The sequence below is a fragment of the Triticum aestivum genome, chromosome 1A (assembly GCF_018294505.1).
Source record: "Triticum aestivum cultivar Chinese Spring chromosome 1A, IWGSC CS RefSeq v2.1, whole genome shotgun sequence".
Lineage (NCBI taxonomy): Eukaryota > Viridiplantae > Streptophyta > Magnoliopsida > Poales > Poaceae > Triticum > Triticum aestivum.
The window spans coordinates 367067436-367076194 of NC_057794.1; positions in this window are offsets into that span (position 1 = coordinate 367067436).

Genomic DNA, 8759 nt, shown 5'->3' on the forward strand with positions numbered 1-8759 from the left:
GTCCAAATGTGCAACGCCTCAGCGCTTGGCGCTGCACTATACAGTGTGACGCCTAGCGTTGAGGCGTTGCACCCTTGGACTGAGCTAAACAGAGAGCAAACATTCTGTTTGCAAGCTACAGCCGCTGCAGCGCCTAGCACCGAGGTGCCACACTGTACAATGCAACGCCCAGTAGCTAGGCGTTGCACTGTACAGTATGACGCCTCTGTGCGCTGCAGCGGCTGTAGCTTGTAAACTTGGTCATTATCAGGTACATTGCAACATTTCCTAGAATAAGCAGTCAGAAACTTTGCTAAGACAACAAGAATAGTCACAGTTTGAACATTATTAAGACAACAAGTGCAACATAGAGGATCAAGTTCAACATTGCTAAGACGTCAACTCCAAGTTCAACATAACTAAGACATACAAAGAGGATCAAGTTTAACATAGAGCTACCACAACTCCAAGTTCACCGACATAACAACTCCAAGTTCACCGACATTACAAATAAAGGACTATGGCTGGTTCCTAAGAAGAGCTAGTTCCTTGAGCGCTTTTTGGCTGCTCCCCCCCCCCTCTTGCTGGCTAACTTCTTCAACTTCCTAGGAAGAGGAACACGCTCCCGCTCCGGCTCCGGTTCCTCCACGTCATCGACATCGTCATCCAAATAGTCATCCAAAGCCGCCATCCGCGAGGTGCCGACCGTCCTTTTGCCTCTTTCGGTGAAGTCTTCAGGTGTGTACTTGTTGATTCCCTTCCTAGGCTTTAGTATGTATGCATACCTAACCTGGTATGTCCCCAAGGTCATATCATCATCAGCAACCTATGCATCAACAAAAGATATGGAAAGACCGTGTGTGAGGATATAGTTAGCAATACATCAACAATTGGATATATATGCTCATGTCATACCTCTTGGGTGACCACATCCACATCCTCATCCTCCAAATGATCACCATGGCTCTGGCCCGAAGCGGGATCTGATGGTGTCGCCGACCTAGACCGTTCTGGTGATACATACTCGGGGTCACGACAACCAAAAAGGTTTGATAGCCGCCTTAACTTTTGGCCCTGGCGCTGCAACATGTACAAGTGAATGAGACATCGAACGTAGCAACACATGTTAAGTGCTAGTTTGAAGGAGATGTGAACCTTGATGAATGCTTGAAGTGCACCTTCTCCATCGCTTTTGCCAGCCGGGGTTGTTTCAAGAATAGTCTCGGTCTCATCAGCTGCTTTCTTGATCTGGGCATGCTATGGACAGAAATGGTAATTACGTGTTAGGCAAGCGAAGATGTGAATAGTGTGAATGAAAAGCAAAGAGGACAAATACCACAAAATTCATCATTGGAGCTGAAGGGATCACTGAGTTGCCTTTCCTGACTAATGCGTTGTACTGGTGTTGGGCTACCTCATCAAAAACAGTGGGTTCTTCCAAAATCTCCTCAGCATACGCCGGCTTGCATACCTCCACACGGGTACTTGCAAGAAACCATGTGAGATAGTTGTTGAACACTACAGGGCAGTGCTCACGAAGCTGGACCCCTTTTCCAGCCCTAGCTTGCTCCACACTAAGCGCAAACTGTACGACATACTTTTTGTGATGCTTGGCCCAATCCTTAATCTTCCGCTGCCTTTTCCTATCCAACCTCCAAGTTAGAAACATAATATTAGTAGCATTGAAACCGCCGAGAAGCTGCTAAGTACTCAAGGTTAATTATATCTTACGCGTGTAGCAACTTGTCCGTGTCCTCCCACTCCGGCAGATGTGCCTGGAACAAACCAAACTAACGGCGCACTTGATGTGGGAGGTGAAGCTCAACCGCCCAGTTGCATATGAGTGGGCACCGCATACGCCAGAGATCCCTATCCCTAGTGCACATCGGATTCAGCCTGAACTCTAAAGGGTTACCAAAACTATCTCCTGTTCCATATGGCTCCCATATCACCTGCAAAATGGGATAGAATGCAAAATTGATATCGACTTGCAATAGAAGCATCATAATCACTTATGCCATGTCAATTCACCTGCCCAGGCGTGATCGCGTCAAGCTCGCTCTGGTACAACTTGTACATGACCGAGGGATCATTTGTCGTCTCATTTATCACATCCCACTTGTAAGCCCAAGTGGATAGCCGTAGTAGGTCGCCTTTGTCGTCCCAATCATCGTACTTCACCTTCTTCGGACGTCCAACCGGCAAACGCTCCCAGCTCCATATGGAAAGTGCGAGCAAACAACCACCAATACCTCCAGATGACCTACAACAGGCTTCGTCCAACTGCACATAAAAGAGAACATGGTTCAATTAAGAGCAAGATCGCATTCATAATGTAGCAATGAAGTGAAGAATAAACAACTTCATACCTGTCTATACAAGTAAGCCAGTGTCGCCGAACCCCAACTCCATTTGCTATCGAAGACGGTCAACGCCTTCAGCCACATCCATGGAGCATTCTTGCCTGTGCCATCAGCAAACATAGTCCTGGATATCACATACCACATGTAGACACAAGCATATGTCTTGACCGTGTCCTCATCAGCTTCCGGTGGGCAAGTACCAAAGTGCTTAGTAATCCACGTGAAAGTAGCACCGGCTGCGACTCTTTCCTTCTTCTTGTTTTCTGCTGCTGGTTCCGGAGGCTCCGGAGGAACCATACCGATAAGGGCATGCATCTGCGCGCGCCACCCATCGGAATCGGTGCTCATACATAGAGGATTCCCATCGATAGGAAGACCGGTGATCATAGCAATATCCTGGAGCATCACTGTCATCTCCCCGGTCCGTAGATGGAAACTATGTGTCTCCGGCCGCCAATGATCAATAAGCGCGGTGAGTGCTAGAGCATTGTTGGGTGGCGTCGACCGTCTGACCATATGAATGAAAGGGAGAAGTCCTGTCTCCCTTACATACGGTGTGTATCGCTCATCATAGAGCATCCACCCAAGGGTGACCCCGTGAGAACGAAGCTTCAAAGGTGCAAGCTCCTACAAACAAACAATTCAGAACATTACATATGGGGCATTTGTGTTTGAAATAAATACGAAATTCATAAAAAAGGCCACTTTCATTATTACCCGCTGCTCCACTGCCATAGCGTACGACCGGTGTTGTTTGCCCCAGTGATCATCGAGAAGCCAAACCATCCTAACAATTTTGAAAGAAAGCTTTCTTGTCAACACGATTATCTTTTGAATACAAATAAACTAAAGTACGCCAACTAGATGCAACCGTACCAATCTATGTATCCAACCATATCAAATCAAACAAAACTAATAAACTAGGATTTCACAAATAACTAGGCCTACTTCATACAAATAACTTTTCCATAAATTATGCCTACTTCATACAAATAACTTTTACATAAACTAAACTAGGGTTCCACAAATCAAACAAACAAGGGTTGTAATACATGCAAAGTTCTAATACATGCAAGATTCAAATCTAATCTAATCAAACAAGGATTCCCCAAATCTTCAAAATATCATATTTTTTATGGATAGAAAGAAGGGGATCGGAGGAGAGTACCTTCTAGGATGGATTGGCGAAGAAATGCACGGACCAAATCGTCGGATCTGAAGGATTTGGGAGAGGGGATTGAGAGGGGGAGAGGAGGAAGCCTCCGGCGCGCCTGTTCTGTAACTGCTGGAACGAATGGGTGGGGTGGGGGGAGGGGGAGGGGGAGGGGGCGGATGGCATCTAAGTCACAGTGCAGCGCCTACGGGCCGGGCGCTGCACATTACATGTGTGGCGCCTAGCCTTGAGGCACTGCACTACTGGGTGCGGGCCCAAGGGCTGCCACGGTGGACAGGCGTGCAACGCCCTAGAGCTAGGCGTTGCACCGTAGGGTGTGGCGCCTGCGTGGCGGGCGCTACACAAAAGGGTCAGTGCTGTGAAATAGTTTTACGGGCAGTTCATTCCGTGAATTGATTTCGTCCCAAGGTTAAAATTGTCAAATTTGCCCTTTTTTGTAGATTTGTTTATTCGAAATGATTTCTCTTAAACCGCGCATCCAAATCCCAAACCATTTTCATTGTCGAATTTCTCGCGTCGAGATCTTCAAAAAGACATCGCAATGAACTTTTTTCACGAAAATATAGAAAAAACTGGAAGAAAAATAAACAAGCTGAAAGCGCGGTATTCCCGCCACTTTTTCTCTCTTTCTAAGAGTCATAACTATGTCTCTAGCGGAAGTAAATCTGTGACTTCGCGGGAAGCTAATCCGTGCCTCCAGGAGAAACAAATGTACACTTCTCGCGAAGTACAAAAGCATGTTTTTCCCTTTCCAAGAAGCACAGTTGTCGTGCGGAAGTAAATATGTGCCTCTCACCGAAGCAAAGAACCACATTTTTTATTTTCTGAGAGGCACGGTTGTACAAGGAAGCAAAAAAATGTATCTTTTTGCGCAAAGATATTATTTTTATAAAAAAATATAGTTAGAACCATGCAAAATCAGAAGAAAATAATCCCATATAAAACTAAAAACACGCATAGAAAAATATCAAGGGAGCGCCCAGCATGCAACACATAGCAGCGACAGAGAGCACGCCACACCAAAAGTGACCCTTCCGGGGCTCTCGCAAGAGGTACCCATTGGTTAGTTGCTCCCTTCACATACTGTTAGACGTAGCTCCGGCTAGCCTCTTGCGCGATGATACTGGGCTGAACCAGTACTATAGCTACCTCTGTGCGTGTTTTTTTCATTGTGTTTTTTCTTTGATTTCACTCTTTGCATCGGATTACTTTCGTTTTTCCTGAGATTTCTTTTTCATTTTTTCTTCAAGTTTGTTTGGTTTTTTTCAACACGTGTTTACATACATATTGTAAATTTTATGGACGTGTCTAGTGGGCAGCCGGCTGCCCACTAGTGCAACCGAGTGGCCGGCTGAAAAAAGAAACTCCCTGTCCCCACGAAACAGAAAAGGAAGGCCCATCAAACCGACCGATCAACCGGCCACCAAACAAACCGATCGAGCGGCCTCCAAACAGAAAACGCCCCAGGTAGCCAGCTATCCCCAGCTCGCACCCACGCCCCCGCTCGCCCCCACGCCTCAGCCCCTCCCACGCTGCCTTCTTCTTCTTCTCCACGCCAGAAGCAGATCCAACAGAAATTGCCCCCCAACCCTTCTTACTCCTCCTACACAGCCGCCATGGGAGCCCCAAAGTAGAAGGAGCTGCTTCAAGATCTAAAGGGCAGGGTGGTCAGAGCCATACCAGGCAGTAAGATCAAAGCAGGTAAGCCCCCTCTGCACCTCTTCACTTCCCCCTTTCTTCTACTGCATAGGCATATGTAAACCCCCTTCTCCATGGATCCATGGAGAATCTGCTTCAAAAAAGAGGTGAATCTGGCACATCACACCAGCCTACTTGATGTTACTGCTGGATGTGTTAAACATGCCAGAAACTACTTGATGCATGCCAAACAAGTTTCTACCACCTAGATGTGTTAAACAAGCCAACTAAAAACAAGTTCTCTGGCGAATTAAAACATGATTAAAGCAAACTCAACAAAGCATTGTAGCCAAAAACTAAACATGCATTCTACCAACTTGTAGTTTTTGTTTGCAAAATGAACAAAAAATTCACTGCCCAATAGATATGTGCAACAAAAAATTCATAAATGTGCAACTGAAAGATGCATCCCAGCCAAACTGAACCTATATTCTGGCAACTCGGCATGCATTCTAGCCAAAAGTAAAACATGCATTGTACCCCACGTGTTTTCTGGCCAACTAAAAAACATGAATCCTGACCAACTAAACATGTATCTTGGCCAAGTAAACATGTATATTTGGCAATACATATTTGTGAGTGAACACTTTGGAAAAACTGTAGTATATGTGCAAATAAAAAACATGTTTTCTGGCCAACTAAACATGCATGTTGGCCAAAAAAACTGAGAAAAATGTATCCTGGCCAACTGAGACATCTATTCTAGCCAACTGAATGCATTAACTGTCCAACTGAACATGCATGTTGGCCAAAAACTGAAATAAATGCAACCTGGCCAGCTGAGACATCTATTCTAGCCAACTAAAAACATTGAATGTCCAACTGAATATGTATGCTGGCCAAGTGGAAAGATGCATTCTGGCAATTGAGACGTCTATTCTAGCGAAAACCAGAAATCTGTGGTATAGCAGGAAAAACACAAGAACTTTTGTCCATGGCTAATGAAGCCACAAACCATATTAACATATTCACACATATAATCTTGTCCCACGCATATATTCTGGTCCCACACCTATTGCAAACCATATTATTATGTTCAAATATACCAGAACTAGAAACATAAACGTCGATGAAAAACATATAACTATAATCCGTCCTCCAATTCTTCTTTCTTCTTTCACCTGGATTTTCCTTCTCAAATGTAGCATCCAATTATGTGCAGAAAAATCTGAAAAGAGCTCCTTACGAAACGGAAACCTATAGATCATTGCAACAAAACAAAAAGGGAAAAAGTCAGAAAAACTCTATAGCAAAAAGAAGTCATGCTTTTGCCAGTTATTTACTGCAAACTGTGCAACTAACATAACAAATCTGTGCAAACAAAAAATTTCATAACTGTTATAATAAAGATTATGCTACGGTCATGTTGCTTTTGGAACTAAGATTATCACAAAATGGTGTGCAACTGCCTATTTACTAAGTTTTTAGGTTGTTTGAAACACTCTTTTTCTGTGGTTACCAACATATGACATCAATTTCTTCTTTTTTATATGTGCAGGGAGTGTGTGGCAGCATCCAAAAACAAGGAAAAAAAATGCTTGATCTTAATGAGTTGCCTCCAGATCTCAATGAGCTTCCTCATGATATGGATCAGCAGCAACCCAGCATACAACAAGGAAATTGGACAGAAAATGGTCGATTTGTTTACTACACGCAGGCAAGTCGTGATGGTAACCCTATGGGCCAAGACAATGTGGCAGGCCAGTCATCAGCTCGTGGTGCCCCTGTAGTGGTGTCTTTGCAGTCAAAGAGCCATACTCTTGATGACACAGGAACCGAGGCAAATGTTCCTAGTCCAACCAGGACTGAGCTAGGAGCTGGGGCTGTTGACAGAGCTGTGCAAGTAGAAGAAGGAGAGGATGAGGCTGGTTCTCAACCTATGGAACCCTATGTTGGCATGAGGTTTGACAGCCTTCAAATTGCTAAGGATCACTACAACAGCTACGCACTATGGATGGGTTTCTCTATCAAGATGAACACCTCTAGACGGACACCCCGCACCAATGAATTGATAAAACAACAGTTTTCCTGCAACAAGTTCAAGAAGCCCAAAGCTGATGATGGAGGACTGAGGCTCCTCCTGTCCTGGACCCTATTCCAGATCCAAAATCTGTTAACAGTGATGAGGAGATGGAAGAAGAACCTCCAATATTTGTTGAAGAGGAGGTTGGTACTAGTAAGAAGAAGAAGAAGCACAAACGTGAGACAATAAAGCAGACTGAATGCAAGACGAAAATGTTGGTGAAGCTCATAGATGGGCGATGGGAGGTGACGCACTTTGTTCGTGACCACAATCATCCGCTCGTGAACAAACCTTCATTGTCCAAATACTTGAGATCCCACCAAGGCATCTCACCTGATGAAAAGGAGTTTCTACGCATCTTGTATAACTACAACTTGACTACAGGTGTGGTGTTTTTCTATATCCCTTGAAGAATTAAGTTTCCCTCTAGGCAGTCCAGTGTGCAACTGTTATGGTACTACTGTGCAACTGAAATGGCTTAACTGTGCAACTGGTGTCCAACTTCCCATGCTTTTTGTATATCACTTTTGGTGCTTCTTGTGCAACTAGATTGTCTTTACTGTAAAACTACACAATGTCCTGTATGCAAAAACTGCAAAGTGTTTTTAAAAAGGTGAAGCTAGGTGTCCATTTCCTGCGATTGTCTTCTGTGCCAACACGAGTCCTATTACTGTGCAGCTGGATGTGCACATTTGTGCAACTAAAAAAAGGATATACTATTTGTTTTTGTATTATGCAGGACGAATGATGCATGTAATGGCAGAGTTCTATGGATCTGAGATGATGGTGCCGTTTGGACCAAAGGCAATAACAAATCTTTGTACAAGTTTCCGTAGAGATGACACAAAGGAGGGTGATCTGATTGAGACAATTGCGTACTTCAAGGATATACAAAAAACCGATCCAGACTTCTTCTATAAGGTGAAATATGATGAAGAGGACATAGTTGTCAACATATTTTGGGTGGATGGCTTAGCTCAAAAAGCTTATGCGGAGGCGTACCATGATTGCATATCGTTTGACACCACCTACATGACCAACATGTACAATATGCCGTTCGCGCCTTTCATAGGAATAAACCGACATGGCCAATCTTTCATGCTAGGTTGCGTGTTTGTGAGGCATGAGTTGGCATCGAGCTTTGATTGGGTCTTTGGAGCATTCCTAGAGGCTATGGATGGCAAACCTCCTGACAACTTCATCACCGATCAGGATGGTGCAATGAGACAGTCAATACAGAGCATCTTTCCAACCACCATGCACCGCTGTTGTCGATGGCACATCATGAAAAAGGCTCAGGAAAAGGTTGGTTGGCTGCTGTGCCGGAATCCAGGACTCTCTGATGATTTCAACAAGTGTGTTGACTTCAGCTTCACTATAGACGAGTTTGAGTAGAATTGGGATAGGTTAATGATGAAGTATGAGGCTATGACACACACACAGTTTGAGAAGTTGTACGAATACAGGTCAACTTGGGTGCCGTGCTACTTCAAACACAGGTTCTTCCCCTTCCTCCAGTCTA